Source organism: Gopherus flavomarginatus, unplaced genomic scaffold (assembly GCF_025201925.1).
Source record: "Gopherus flavomarginatus isolate rGopFla2 unplaced genomic scaffold, rGopFla2.mat.asm mat_scaffold_40_arrow_ctg1, whole genome shotgun sequence".
Lineage (NCBI taxonomy): Eukaryota > Metazoa > Chordata > Testudines > Testudinidae > Gopherus > Gopherus flavomarginatus.
In genome coordinates, this window is record NW_026115078.1 from 2,344,240 (window position 1) to 2,359,511 (window position 15,272).

Genomic DNA, 15,272 nt, shown 5'->3' on the forward strand with positions numbered 1-15,272 from the left:
CTCTGCCAGCTCGGACTGGGGGACGGGGTGTTGTGTAGGGCACCAAAATGTCTAGGGACAACCCTGAATAGATTTTTCCACAGGGACCGATGGCTGTTAGAATAGAGATATTCAGGCTGCTTGTACAGGCCTAGACTTTAAGAACTTTGGTTCTTTGTTTTATACCCCTGCCACTAGCTGAGTGATAAAAATACACCTAAGTCCCAGTCTGCCTGTCTGGGCCTTCTCTCCCTAGGAGAGTCTGAGCCCTTGTTCGTAGGTGTCATAAACAAATAGTTAAGGGTTAATGTCTCTTTTACCTGTAGAGGGTTAAGAAGCTCCATAAAGCTGGCTGATACCTGCCCAGAGGACCAATGGGGGACCGATACTTTCAAATCTTGGTGGAGGGAAGTCTTTGTTTGTGCTCTTTGTTTTGGGGGTTGTTCGCTCTTGGGACTAAGAGGGACCAGACGTCCATCCAGGCTCTCCAAATCTTTCTGAATCAGTCTCTCATGTTTCAAACTTGTAAGTAATTAGCCAGGCAAGGCATGTTAGTCTTATTCTTGTTTTCTCAACTTGTAAATGATCCTTGTTTGCTGAGAGGATTTTACCTCTGCTTGCTGTAACTTTGAACCTAAGGCTAGAGGGGTTTCCTCTGGGCTATATAAATCTGAAAAGTATTTTCCATCCTGATTTTACAGAGATGATTTTTATCTTTCTTTGTTTAATTAAAAGTTTTTTCTTTTAAGAACCTGATTGATTTTTCCTTGTTTTAAGATCCAAGGGGATTGGGTCTGGACTGACCAGGGATTGGTAGGGGAAAAGGAGAGGGGATGGTTAATTTCTCCTTGTTTTAAGATCCAAGGGGTTTGGATCTGTGTCCACCAGGGAACTGGTGACGCCTCTCAAGGCTGCCCAGGGAGGGGAATGTTTTGGGGGGACAGGGAGTGATCCAGACACTAACTTCTGGATGGTGGCAGTGTTACCATATCTAAGCTAGTAATTAAGCTTAGAAGGGTCCATGCAGGTCCCCCACATCTGTACCCTAAAGTTCAGAGTGGGGAAAAAACCTTGACAGTAGGCTAAGGCCTTTGGCTAAGCTGCAGGGGCAGCCATACACTGGGAAGTGAACGGTCACATCCTCACCTCCCAAACCCGTCACACTGAACTAAGGTGGGGTTGGGCTGTTAGGAAGATGATCCTGTCCCAATAGTGCCCATCACCACCAGATAAAGAAACAGATCTTAAGGGAGCATCCGGTCTGGCAAGAAATCTCTTCTCAATGGTTGTGCTTGTGAAACCGTCATTTCTGTAGAGTTTATCTTTATGGCCCCTGCTTTTCTGTTGTCAATCTGTCTGGTCCTCTAATTCTTTCTGTCTGCTGCAGAATTAATTTTACTGGGTGTAAGTTAATTAGGGGAGTGGGATGTAATTGGTTAGAGAATTCTGTTACAATAGGTTAGAATTGGTTAATTACATTTCAGTAAAATGATTGGTTAAGGTCTCGCTGAGAATATTACCGTATAAGCTGGGGTCAAACAGGCAGTGGGCGGGGAAATTGGAATCATGCTTGCTAACGGGGGGATGGGAATAGGGAATGGGGAACAGGGACACAGGCAAGGCTCTGGACTGTCGGAGCTGAGAAGGAGGACGTGAGGTAAACACTCTGCAGTGTCAGAGCTCATAGACTCATAGACTTTAAGGTCAGAAGGGACCATTATGATCGTCTAGTCCGACCTCCTGCACAACGCAGGCCACAGACTCTCACCCACCCACTCCTGTAACAAACCCCTGACCTATGTCTGAACTATTGAAGTCCTCAACTCGTTGTTTAAAGACTTCAAGGTGCAGAGAATCCTCCAGCAAGTGACCCGTGCCCGACGCTGCAGGGAAAGGTGAAACCCCCCCCAGGGTCTCTGCCAATCTGCCCTGGAGGAAAATTCCTTCCTGACCCCAAATATGGTGATCAGCTAAACCCTGAGCATGTGGGCAAGACTCACCAGCCGGACACCCAGGAAAGAATTGTCTGTAGGGATGTGGGGTAAACGCTCTGTGGTGTCAGAGCTGGGTAGGGAACACTGGGGAACGGACTCTGTCCATGTGTAGAGATCAGCCTGACTGGTGTGAAGGGCTTTGGAATCTGCTTGCTTGGAAACTAACCCCAGTAAACATCCTTCTATCTGCGCTTCGGACTTCTGGTCTTTTGCTGCTTGCTGTCTGTGTGACAAGAGCCAGGGAAGCGGGCAGGGGAAGGGAAAGCCCTCTAACAATGGCTCCTTGCTCCTCTCTCTCCAGGCTCAGGGGTCAAGGATGGGCAGGACTCCAGGCTCTGCTTGAGGGATCCTGGCACAGGGGCTGGTGGGGGAGAAAGGACTGTAGATTCTGACCTGCACTCTGGAGAAGAGGTAATACGTGAAGGAGTATTTTTGATTCTTACGTTGCTTCAATGTCCCCAGAGCTAGAATTCTACATTCCATAGGGCCAAATGAGGGGGTGAAGCCATTTGGCTAATGAAAACCAGTGATCCAGGGGAGGTTTGCACTCACAACCTCAGCACTGCCCTATAAGTACTGTGTGCTAATCAATTGTGCCACTGGAGCACCTGTTAATTCCTAGTCTCTCAGTCCCCTAGGTTGATAAAGGCAAGGAGTGACCCCAAAACATTCTCAGTGGGGTTAGGAGCTGGTATCAACAAGTGTTGTACTTGGTGGGGTGGATTCTTCTTAAGGCTTCCAGGCACCATTTGACCCTTTTGTTCGTCCCTGTGTAATAACAGAGCTGACTGAGACTCACTGTAGAGTCTTGCTGCAGACCAACAGATCTGAAATCACTGATCACCAGGTCTGAGCATTCGTCCTGCTTTGGGACAGTGTCTCTCATCCAACAAACTGCCCAGTCTGCGCTAGCAGTGAGGCTCCCTCACTAACACCTGAAATCAGGGAGAGCTGTGTGAAGTGCTGGGACCCAGGGGTGCCCGAACAGGGGCGAACAACACCCCAGGACTTTTAAAAATGGGAGGGCTCTGCCTTGCCACTTTGTAATGACCATAAGAGTGAGTGAGGGTGGGGAGGGGGCCGAGAGCAGTGAGCGGGAGGAGGGGTCTGGGGGGAAGAGGCAGGGTAGGAGTGGAGGTTAGCAGGAGGGGTGTGGGGAGAGGGCTGCCCGCAGCAAGTAATGGGGGTGGGGGCATGCAGGGGAACTGCTCCCTGTCCCAGCTCACCTCTGCTCCGTCTTTTCCCCTGAGCACGCTGCCCCCGCTCTAATTCTCCTCCCCTCCCAGGCTTGCGGCACTAAACAGCTGATTAGCACCGCAAGTCTAGGAGGCGGGAGAAGTGGAGCAGCACCAGCGTGCTCAGAGGAGAAGGCAGAGGGGAGGTGAGCTGGGTTGGGGAGCTGCTGCAGGGGGGGCTGCCTGGCTCTTTGCCATGGCCCCCACCCCTGCTCCGCCCCAGCCCTGCCCCCCACCCCTCCGCCCCTGCACTCACTGCATGGTCCACTCCTCTGGCTCCCAGCCATGCTGCCGGCGAGTGCTGTGGGGCAGTTCCCCTCTCTCCCCAAACTTGGGAGCCAGGGGAGCAGAGCAGGCTGAGGCCCCAGGCCTGTGTGTGGGGAAGCAGAGGGGGGCTGGTCCCAGGCCTCTGTGGGTGACAGGGGGTTGGCTACTTCCTGCAGGAAGTGGAGTGACCCGGCCCCAGCCTGCTATTGCACAATCCCCAGCCACGCTGCACAGCATGCACCAAGAGGGAGTGGGGGGCCAAGCAGATGATCCAGCACGAGGGGGTCATTCTCATTGGTAGCTGTCCAGTGGCAGTGAGTTCAACAGGCCTTGGCACATGCTGTGTGGGGCAGGAGGTCCTTGTATTTGGAGAGTGGGAGTGAACTGCGTGCAGTTGTGTCTCTGAGCACAACTGTGAGTGTTATGGTGTGTGTGGGGGGTTATTGTGAGTGTGGCTGGGGGTGTGAATGTTTCTCTCTCTGGGGGTTGGACTAAAATGTCCCTCTGGGTGTGTTGTATGTGAGTATTCTTGGGATTGTGTGAGTCCCTTTGTGTGTGTGTGTGTGTGTCACTTGCTGCAGAATACAAAATCCTGCAAAGCCATTTCCTACTGGTTAGCCTAGCAACACACTGATACAGTGTCACAGATGCACACACACACAGAGCAGGGCTCAGCAGAAGGCAGCAGGGACACACACGTCTCCCCTGGGCCAGCTTGGACAATTGTCCATCACTACTCGGCACAGTGCTGGTGCCCCCACACGAGGGTGGCCAGTGACCGGGGAGAGAGGGCAGATGTGCTGGATCTGTAAAAGCAGCAAAGAGTCCTGTGGCACCTTATAGACCAACAGACGTATTGGAGCATGAGCTTTCGTGCGTGAATTCCCACTTCGTCGGCTAGATTCAGAAGGAAGCACTTTGGGAAAATCAGTCAAGGCCCTTAGCAGAGCTGGGACACAAACCCAGTGACCCCTGCACCACCCTGGGAGGGCAGTGGGGTTTAGTGGTCAGAGCAGGGAGGGGCTGGACACCAGGACCCCTGGGTTCTATCCTTGGCTCTGGAAGTGGAAGGGGTCTAGAGCAGGGGGACTGGGATCCAGGACTCCTGGGTTCCATAGGGGAGACTGTTTTTCCCTGTGCTTCCCTCCCTCGAGAGCCCAGCCCAGCCCCCTAGTGGAGACTGAGCAGGAGTGGGGGGAGTTGTTCTCCCACTCTGGAGTTATGATTCAAACTCCTCCCCCAGGGAATGTGACATCACAGAATCTGCCCCCCCCAACACAGAGAAAACTAGTGGGGTTAGGAGGGTTCTAGCTGCAGACACCCCTTGTCATTACAAAAAGCCCCCAGACCTACTTGCACCCACAAAACACCCTCTCAGGGTATACACCCCCTGCTAGGACAGGACCTCTTGCTCCCACCCCTTTTCTGATCACCACAAGCTGCTCCCAGCCAGGCACCACACCCCATTCACACACCTTTTGTCACTACGTAGCTCAGTGGCAATCACTGCCCCGAAGTGACTCCGGTGCAGGCACTCCCCACACGAACTCCCCACGCCGGATTCTGTCCACACACAGAGAATTCTCTCTGCCCGGCTCCTTCGGTTCATCTCGCTGCTCCCCGTACTGCCGCCAGACACTGCTCATCTGCATAACCCCGCCCACGGACACGTGACCCCTTCTGTCCTGCTGGTTTCAAGGGAGTGAGTTGCCCTTGGGGAGTGAGCAGCTCACAGCACGTCACAGCCCCAGCGCACGTCACAGCCCCAGCCAGGCCGGCTCCAGGCACCAGCTCAGCAAGCAGGTGCTTGGGGCAGCCAAGGGGAAGGGGCGGCACGTCGGGCTCTTTAACAGCAATTCGGCAGCAGGTCGCTCGGTCCCTCTCGGAGGGAAGGAGCTGCCACCAAATTGCCACCGAAGAAAAAGGCGGCGCAGTGGAGCTGCCACTGAATTGCCACCAAAGAATAAGGCAGCGCAATGGAGCAGCCGCCGATTGCGATCGTGGGTTGTTTTTTTTTCCCCGCCGCTTGGAGTGGCAAAAACCCAGCCCTGGCCCCAGCACGTCACAGCCCCAGCACACATCATAGCACGTCACAGCCTGGGGCAGGGAGATATTGGGGGAGGGGATGAGGGGAGAATGGGGGACGGAGAGACCCAGCCTTATAGACCCATAGGGGCAGGGAGATATTGGGGGAGGGGATGAAGGGAGGGAGAGACCCCGCCCCATAGACCCATAGGGGCAGGAGATATTGGGGTCAGGAGGAGAGGAGAGGAGGTTGGCAGAGACCCAGCCTGGAGTGCAGGGAAAATGAGGTGGGGTGGAGGGAGGTGGGGAACAGAAGAGACATGTGTGGAGTGGTGAAATGTTGGTCCAGGGAAACTGAGTCTCTCCCAGGACATGCTGTGCAGGGGGGAGCACAGGGGCAGAGAGAGAGACCCAGCCCCACAGAGCCCAGGAGGGATATTGGGGGCAGGAGAGGGATGGAGGGATGAGAGACCCAGGGCCATAGAACTCCCATGGCTCCCAAGTTTGGGGGGAGGGGGGAACCACCCCGCAGCACTTGCTGCCGGCATGGCTGGGAACCAGGGGAGTGGACCAGGCTGGGGCTGGGTCACTCTACTTACCATGCAGTGAGTGCAGGGGCAGGAGGGCGGGACTGGGGCGGAGCAGGGGCAGGGGCCATGGGGAAGAGCCAGGCAGCCCCTCCTGCAGCATCTCCCAGCCCCAGCTCCCCACTGCTCTGCCTTCTCCCCTGAGCACGCCAGCACTGCTCCACTTCTCCTGCCTCCCAGGCTTGCAGTGCCAATCAGCTGTTTAGTGCGACAAGCATAGGAGGGGAGGAGAATTAGAGCGGGGGCGGCGTGCTCAGGGGAGAAAACAGAGCAGAGGTGAGCTGGGACAGGAAGCGGTTCCTCTGCACGCCCCCGCCCTTGTTACTTGCTGCGGGCAGCCCTCTCCCCGCACGCCCCCAAGCCCCCTCCCCAGCTTACCTCCTCTCCACTGCCTCATCTGAGTGTGGCTTTTGGTTCCCCCAACCACTTGGCACCCTAGGCAGCTGACTAGTTCGCCTAGTGGTTGCACCGGTCCTGGACACTGCCTATCAGCAGGATTCCTCCTCCTCCTCCTCAGTAAGATTAAATCTCCGCAGCTAGACAGCTGGTGCATCTGCTGCACCACAGTCCCCCATGCCTGAGCCTCCCTGCCAAAGCCCTGCACCCGGCTCCAGAGAATTAAGTCTCACATCTCACTGGGAACTCGACTTCTTGTGCTCAGAGAGTCTCGGCCCCCCTCAGTAGCTGACCTGAGAAACACCGCGTCTGCAAAAGCAGCAAAGAGTCATGTGGCACTTTATAGACTAACAGACATATTGGAGCATGAGCTTTCGTGGGTGAATCCCCACTTCGTTGGATGCATCAGTGTTTGCCTTTTCCAAAGAAGTGCCTGGAGTGCCTTTTTTTATGTGACCCCGTGGCCTAATGGATAAGGCATCTGATTTCGGATCAGGGGATTGAGAGTTTGAGTCCCTTCGTGGTTGTGCTTGTGCAGCTTTACCTTTGGGCTAAAAGTCCTGCTCCCTTCAGGGCTGAAACCTCTTCTTGGCTGCTCAGGCCAATGCTCTGGCTTCAGCTAGAGCCCTGGGAAGGAGTTGGGGGGAATGGGCATCACAAAGGCTGGGGCAGGAGCCCCAGGTGCTTCCAGTGTAGCCTTTGCCCTTCCTGACTTGCCAAAGAAAATGGGCGGCTGCCCAGGCTAGTGTGTAGAGCAGTTTCCCTCTTCCAAATGTGCGCCAGTCTCTGTGTTTGAGGTGGTTTGCTACATGGAGCCTGGGTGTTTCTCTGCTTCTCGCCAGCTGGAGAAAAGCCTCTTGGGGTAAAATCTCCTGCCCCATGGCAAAAGTGAGCACCTTGAGTGGGAATGGTAAGAGGCCCCACCAGGGGGGCTGGCCCTGCTTTCCTACCCTCTTCGATAATGGCCACAGAGCATCAGCAGCTGCCTCGCATGCTGGTCTGTGGGTGGCCTTCAGTGGGTGTTTGGCATGGCAGGGAGCAGGCTGGCTGAGTGTTTTTGTGCCTGTCTGAAGGCCACACATAGGCATGGTCCTGCCCTCCTCTTGCCCTGTCCTCGGTTGTTGTGTGGCTTTTAAGCCTTCCCTTGGAGCTGTCAGCGCCAGCCGCCTCTGCTCTAGGTGCCCAGAGGAGGAGAGGTGTGCTGGGCTCCAGCCTGGGAAGCCTGGCCCTGGCACTCCTTCCTTTAAATGCCATGTGGGCAAGAGGAAGAGCTGCAGCTACAGGGACCAAAGTTGTGGACATCAGATGAAGCAGCAAGAAACCAAACCATCAGGTCAACCCGCAGGAATCTCTAGCCAGACTGTTAAGTTCTAGGACCCCACCCTATAGCGGCCAGCTGGACCAAAGACCTATCTCCAGTGGGCATCAGTGACCCATGAGGAGGAGAAAAAAACCTTGCTGAAGTTTACCCAGGTAGAAAGTAGCTATACACACTGAGCTCCAAGACTTTGCAGCAAACTACAATATCTGCAGGAGGTCCCACTGAGATTTGAACTCAGATTCCAGGATTCAAAGTCCTGAGTGCTGCCCATTACACCATGGAACCTGCTCCCATTTTGTTTTCTAGACCCCTGTGTCTCTCGGCTGACTGGTTTGCACCCTGCACTTATTGCTTCCCACCAGCGGCTTCCTCTCGCAGGACTCTCTCTCCTCCTCCAGCGACTGTTGTCCTGCACTATGGGATCCGCGGGTCCTGCCCTGAGTCCCCACATCCCCCTGCTTGGTCTCCATTCCCTGCAGGCTGCAAAAATGTCAGGGGAGGACGCCCCTCCCTTCACTCAGTGCTCCCGCTCATATCGGCCAGCTGCAGCCTCATCTCATGGAACTCGGGCAGCTGTCACTTGATCCGGTTGTACAGTCACAGGATCACTGGCTCCTCAGCCTGGATGCTCTTGTGGAAATCCCACAGGCAACACTGCAGGACTTGGCACCATTGGTTTCTTTGATACTGCGGTGTTTGCCTGACCGCTGGAACAAAGCCGCCAACTCCTCCCTCACCGACTTCCGTCAATCCCGCTGGTTGCCATAGAACCCTCTGATGCTTTCCTGTTCTGCCAACACCGCCAGGCCTCACCCCCCTGCTCCTTTATCTTGCAAGCTCTGGATGTTCAGCTTCCAATGTCCTCTGCCCTGGGTCAGGGACAGGGACAGCTCCAGGCACCAGCGCAGCAAGTGCATGCCTGGGACGGCAAGCTGCAGGGAACGGCCTGCCGGTTACTATGAGGGTGGCAGTCAGGCTGCCTTCAGCAGCATGCCTGCAGGAGGTCCTCTGGTAATGTGGATGTTGCCTCTCTCCTGAGGAAAGGAACCTTTCCAGGAAATGGCCATGGATTCTGGGAATCTGCATGTGTCTGGTGGAGAAGCACCAGGAATCATTTGGCTCCTGGCACACAAGGCAATTTAAAACTGGGTGCCCAGACAGGGGCTTGAACCCTGGATCCTCAGATTAAGAGCTTGATGTGCTACCAACTGAGCTAGTTGAGATCATCTTCCCCGTTCATCACAAGAGCGAGCAGATAGGCAAAAGAGAGGCAAAAAATGTCCCCAGAACCCCTCCTCTTTTTCTGCACAGCCGCTGACTGTCAGCAGGATTACTCCTCCTCCTCCCTTCTGTGCCTCAGTGTGACTAAATCTCCACACCTAGACAGCCGGTCCATCCGCTGCACCTCAATCCCCCATGCCTGAGCCTCCCTTCCAAAGCCCTGCACCTGGCTCCATAGAATATAGTCTCACGTGTTGCTGGGAACTCGACTTCTTGTGCCCAGAGAGTCTCAGCCCCCATCAGTAGATGACCTGAGAAACACAGTGTCTGCCTTTTCCAAAGAAGTGCTTGGAGGGTCTTTTCTTATGTTACCATGTGGCCTAACGGATAAGGTGTCTGAGTATGGATCAGAAGATTGAGGGTTTGAGTCTCTAGGTGGTTGTATTTCTGCAGTTTTACTATTGTACTGAACGTCCTGCTCCCTTCAGGGCTGGAACCTCTTCTTGGCTGCTCAGGCCAATGCTCTGGCTTCAGCTAGAGCCTGGGAAGGAGTTGGGGGTTGGGTGTCACAAAGGCTGCGGCAGGAGCCCCAGGTGCTTCCAGTCTAGCCTTTGCCCTTCCTGACTTACCAAAGAAAGTGGGCGGCAGCCTGGGCTAGTGTGTGCACCTGTCCCTGTGCTGGAGGGTACTTGCTACATAGCGTCTTGGGAGCCTGGGTGTTTCTCTGCTTCTTGCCAGCTTGGGAAAAGCCTCTTGGGGTAAAATCTCCTGGCCCACAGCAAAAGTGAATACCTTGAGTGGGACCAGTCAGAGGCCCCGCCATGGGGGCTGGCCCTGGGCCCTGCTTTCCTACTATCTTCTGATGTTGGCTACAGAGCATCAGCAGCCGCTCTGCATGCTGGTGACCTTCAGTGGGTGTTTGGCATGGCAGGGAGCAGCCTGGCTGGGTGTTTTTGTGCCTGTCTGAAGGCCACACCTAGATATGGTCCTGCCCTCAGTTGCTCTGTGGCTTTTAAGCCTTCCCTTGGAGCTGTCAGCACCAGCTGCCCAGAGGAGGAGAGGTGTGTGGGGTCACTTTTACAGATGCCCCTTCCTTGGTACTGCTCTTGCTCAGCTGAACAGAAGAGTTTTCATCCCCAACCCCTGCTTAGCAGCCCTCTGGCATCATTCCTGAGGCTGCCCTGCCTCACTTTCTTCCCACCATGTTGGGAAAGACAGCTCTCATCATTAAAGGTCAGATGGGCCAACTAGGGGCAAGTAAGCCCCTTCTGTGTTTTCCTACTGCAGATCCCAAGGTCAGGAACTCACCTTGGGTGGAGGCACTGCTGTGCTCCCAGAGGGCAAGCCATCTCTGCCCAAAGCATAATGACAGGGACTGCCAAAGCCCAGGATTGAACCAAGGACCTTTAAATCTTCAGTCTAACGCTCTCCCAACTGAGCTACTTTGGCAGTTGCATGACAGTATTTTGGCCTGTTGCTTCTCTATCTGGGATGTTTTTGTCAGCAGTCGCACACAAAAAGGACACGAAAAGAATGGCTGCTTCACACCCCCACTGGAGGAACCCGGCGCCCTTAGCTGTGGTGAGTAAGAAGTGTCTGTTAGCTGACAGGGCCTGTCCCCCAGGAGCTGGAACAGTAGCTGCCACCTCACCCTTGGCTCCAGGCTGTGAGAAATGCTCATTGCCTGGCTGCATGGGCGGATGTTGCTCCGTGCTCTGGAGAGCGTCTGTATAGGTCTTTCAACCCCCCGTCTTCAATGAGACAGTCTGGTAAGGTCTCAAGTGTCCCCTCCGGCCTGGCAGCTGAGAGTCTGTGCAGACATCAACCCCCCTGCCAGCCCCAGAGCCAGCAGCAGCACCAGGCCCCCCCCAGCACCACAGGAGCACTCAATGCACTTGCTGTGGGGAAATGGCTCCTTAGTGTCCAGCTGCTAGAGTGAGAGTCAGGAGAGAGCAGTGTCTGGCTCACCTTGGGGGAGAGAAGAGACCTGATGAGTGCGGATCTCCCTCAGCCTCCCCTGCAATGCTGGTCAGTTGTATTGTCACTGTGATAGTCAGTGCTTCCCTTCAGGGCCGGCCTTAGAGGGGTCCGGGGCAAATCCCATGGAGTCACTGACTTGGCTCCTTTCACACACTAGAGAGAGGAGCAGAACCAGGGTTATGGCTGATCTATGGGGCACTAGGTGAGTGGCAGAGGCTACAGGCACTGAGAGTTTGCCTGACACCTCAGGGACACAGGGGGTGGTGGTGTCCCAGGCATCTCTATGAAAGGAGCAGAAGAGGATTTACTTGGGGTGGGGAGAGACTTGAGAGTGTCTCAGGGGGTTGTACACAGGGAATTGCTCGGATAAGATACTGGCTAAAACACAGGCCTCGCTGTGAGCAGGATTTGAACCGGCGCAGAGGAACCCTATTGGAGTTCAACTCCAACACCTTAACCACTCAGCCATCACAGCTGAAGTGTAAAGGTGCCCCAATGCCAGAGAAACTGGTAAAGAATCACAATGACCAGGTGTGAAGTCATCTGAACTACAGAATTCCCACCGCAAACCTGGCTCCCAAAGCACAGGGGGGATTTGGGTTTGTTCTCTTTGCTTAGCCATGTGCAGTCGCACAGAGAGCGCGTTTAAAAGTCTCCCCTCCCACAGAGCGGGAATAGGAAATGATTCTCAACTTGAAGCCTGATGCGAATGAGGATGTCCGGACCACAGGGCTAGGGACTGACCTTTGCTATAGAAACCAGTGACACACGGAACCAGGCTAAGGAAAATGTTTCCTGGAGTCAATAACTGGATTAGCAGCAGTATTGTGCAGAGAAATGTCTCACAAGAGGAGACAGCACATTGGTGGTTTGGTAGCAGAAGTCACAGCTACAGCAGGGGAGGTCTAGCTTTGGTTTCTGGCCAACAGAGGAAGGAGTTTTATTATCTCCAAATTTCAGTAGAAAAATTCAGACCCAAACTGTGTGTGGTGGGAGTTTCTCTGGTTTCATTTGTTTTTCTCATTTGAAATGTCCTTGATCATTTTTCTGGGAAAACTATTTGGACAAGGCAAAGGAAGAGTTAGAACAATTACAAATCTCCATGGGAGTAAAGAGGGTCTCTCAGCACCAGCGGAGGGGTGGAGATTTTCATGGAAGGGAGTTGAGGAGATAAATGAGAGGCTTTTGCTCCAGCAAAGGGAGTGGCTTGGGAGTTTCATTTTTACCAAGTGAATCCCCCCCCCACACACACACACTGCTTCCCTGCTGCTGCTACCCCAGCTCAAATCTCACTGACACCCCCAGCATGTGACCTACAGCTTTCTCCTGACAAAGCCCTTATCTATCAGAGACAAAATCCCCTCATCTGCCCCTTCTCCCAGCTCAGCCCTCTGCCCCCAGAGCCCAGGACAACCCTGACCTAGCCATGCCGGGGGGGTGGGCTTAATCTTCAAGGTCGAGCGCAAAATCTTCAGCCGGGGATGTTTCGCTCCCTTCCCACCTCGGCCCAAGCGGCAAGGGGGAAATGGATGAGACACGCCGGCTGGAAGACACCTCTCTCCCACTTCTCTATAGCCTTCTGTGACGTTATTAATATGAACTGGGACCGTAGGGATCATTGTTGCCACCACTGTTATATATGTGCAGCAAATATTGTGCAAAGGTTGTCGTGTGAGGTGTCTATGACAAGGTTATGATTTGCTGGTTATAATTATGCTGGCTGTGCATTCCATGTTTGTATTTGAAGTTATGAATATGGGCTATGTACTTGTATCTCAAATGTATTTGATTCCAAGTAGCCTCAGTGTCATCGGCCCCCAAGTCCTTCAGGAGTCCATAGCAAAGAGACCCCTCCACCCACAATCCTCGACTCCCTGGGAGGTGCCTCCCACACTCCCCACCAACCCAATGGCGCATCAAGGATTAAAGTGGCAGCATCTGGTGTCAGTGGGGTTCAGTGGCTCAGGCCAGACACCTGAGCTGGGGACCCACCCCCATAGCACTGCTCGAGGGCCTGGGCCCGGGGTGTTCTCAGCTCCTTCCTTACCCCTCCGAGCCCAGCCTGGCTCCTCACCTGGAATAAAGCAGAAGCGTCTGTCGGCCTCGCTGCTGTCCAAGTTCCAGGTGCTGCTGTTGTCCCACAGGAAGCGGGCCGAGCAGCTGGGGCTGGGAGAGGGATCCTCCACCTCCTGCCCTGGGAAGGCTGGAAGGTCCCCACTGACCGGGCAGGGCGATGCCTCCTGCTGGAAATCGGGGCTGGGCTCCTGGGGCTGCTGCTGCCCACACAACAAGCCCCAGAACCACCCTGCCCGGTTCTGCACCAGGGCTGGGTCCTGCTTGCCCAGCTGCATCCTGGCCCAGCTCCATTTTGGCCTTGACAGTGCCTCTCCCACCTCGGCACCTGCACCGGGAGCAGGTTTCCTCTTCCAGAAGGCTGGGCACTTCCACCTCCTGGCCCGGCCGCGAGCTCCTTCCCCGCCATTGGGGACGGTTGGGCCGCTCGGCTCCTGGGGAAGATGGCAGCTGCTTTCCACAGGCTCTGGGGCCGCCTGCAGAGCCTTCTCCCTGAACATCCTCAGGTGCCTGGCCATCCTGGAACCGAGCGGGGAGCAGATGTGAGTCTGGGGTCAAGGCAGCCTCTCATTAACCAACTTGTTCGGTCTCTCCCCATCACTGCCCCAGCCAGAGCAGCTCCTCCTCCCCCCACGGGGGAGCAGGGAGTGCAAGCTACACACACTGGCAGGAGTTCATTGCATGATCTGCTCCCCCTCAACCTTCCCCCTCGTCATCCCTGGGGCTTCAAGAACCGGGGAGTCTCGTCCTTTTCGAGCACTGGGGTCAGTCACAAAGACCACTGGTCACTTTGGACAAGCAGCTCCCTCCTGCCAGCCCAGGACACACTCACACTTCCTCTCACCCATTCCCCACCCAGGCTAGAGAAGGAACAGAACTCAGGAGTCCAGACTTCTCCTGGGAAACCATTCCCACTTCAAAGTCCCTAGACATAGCAAGGCCAGGGCCCCCTCGTTTCCCATTGATTTCCATGCTCAGCAGCTCCCCGGGTCCGGCCCAGCTCAGAGACTCTCAGCCTGGGGAACAGTCTCCCACAAGGGAAGGGCTGGGAGCCCCATTGCTGGGACCTTGCCAAACACGCTGGAGACGGCTCTGGAGAAGCCCCTCCCCAGTCTGAGAGTGAGGGGCTTCTGGGGGCTGTTTGCAAAACTAATGTCCTTTGGGAGAGATTCTCTCCCCCTCTTTCTACCTCTCCCCAGACAGACAGGGGATGCCACCATGGAGCCCTAATGCCACTCACTTGCTCTGGTGATGGAGCGATGGATGGAGGATGTTCAATGTCATCCCTCGCCCTTCTCCTCACTCTCCAAGCCCAAGACAGGCTGGAGAGGAGGGTGGTGACCTGAGGAGTTACCCTGCCCAGCCAGCAGGCAGGGTGATGACACTGGGCGATCAGCTGGCTGTGAAAACAAGAGTCTGTCTTATTGCCAGGGAAAGGAGAAACTTGGCCAGCAGCAGGGGGTGCCGAACATCACCCTAGTGCAGGGGTGACAGCGCCTCCAGGATCCTGAAATCCCAGCACTTTACACACCTTCCTGGAGCCTCCCAACCCCCCTGGGCTGTCAGAACTGCAACCCCAACCCTACTGATGAGAAACAAACCTGGGGAGGGGAAGCTACTGACTCAGGGTCACACCAAGTGTCAGAAGTATAGATGGGACCCAGCAGTCCTTCTTTCCAGGCCCCTTTGCTAACCACTGCTGCACACTCCCTCCCACAGCTGGCAATTGCAAGCAGGCCCTCATGGCCGCTCCCCCTGCCTATGAGAGGGAGTGTGCTCCGCTGGAGACACTGGACCAGGGGACTGGGAGTCAGGACTCCTGAGTTCCATTGATGGGATTTCATACTTTCCCGCTATTGAAAAGTGCTGGGAATCTCCCAGACAAAGCTGCTCTGACAGTGCTAATCAGCATCTGACCATTCAAGGACGGAGCGCACTGCCCAGGAGGAGGAGTGTTTGGCTCTGGGGTTTCACTTCATCCCAGTCTAGAGAGAGGGGCCCAGCCATGGAGTTTGGCTCAAGAAGACCAATTCTCCAGTTTGTTAAGGGCATTTTGAATTCCAGTCCTGTGATCCAAAGTGCTTGGTGTCATTTGCAAATTTTAGAAGCATGCTCTCCACTCCATTTTCCAAATCAGTAATGAAAATATTGAATAGTACCAGACCCCGGACTGATCCCTGCCAGACCCAACAGG

The 15,272-nt window shown here is 54.9% G+C and overlaps 3 non-coding genes across 3 annotated transcripts; all 3 read right to left on the reverse strand.

Annotated features, from left to right (window-relative positions):
• Positions 1-8,017: 8,017 nt before the first annotated feature.
• On the reverse strand, positions 8,018-8,089 carry TRNAQ-UUG (transfer RNA glutamine (anticodon UUG)). The gene has a single exon. It is a non-coding gene; the product is annotated as a tRNA-Gln (tRNA).
• Positions 8,090-10,401: 2,312 nt separating this feature from the next.
• TRNAF-GAA (transfer RNA phenylalanine (anticodon GAA)) lies at positions 10,402-10,474 on the reverse strand. Its single transcript has one exon. It is a non-coding gene; the product is annotated as a tRNA-Phe (tRNA).
• Positions 10,475-11,398: 924 nt separating this feature from the next.
• Positions 11,399-11,480, reverse strand: TRNAS-UGA (transfer RNA serine (anticodon UGA)). The gene has a single exon. It is a non-coding gene; the product is annotated as a tRNA-Ser (tRNA).
• Positions 11,481-15,272: the final 3,792 nt, after the last annotated feature.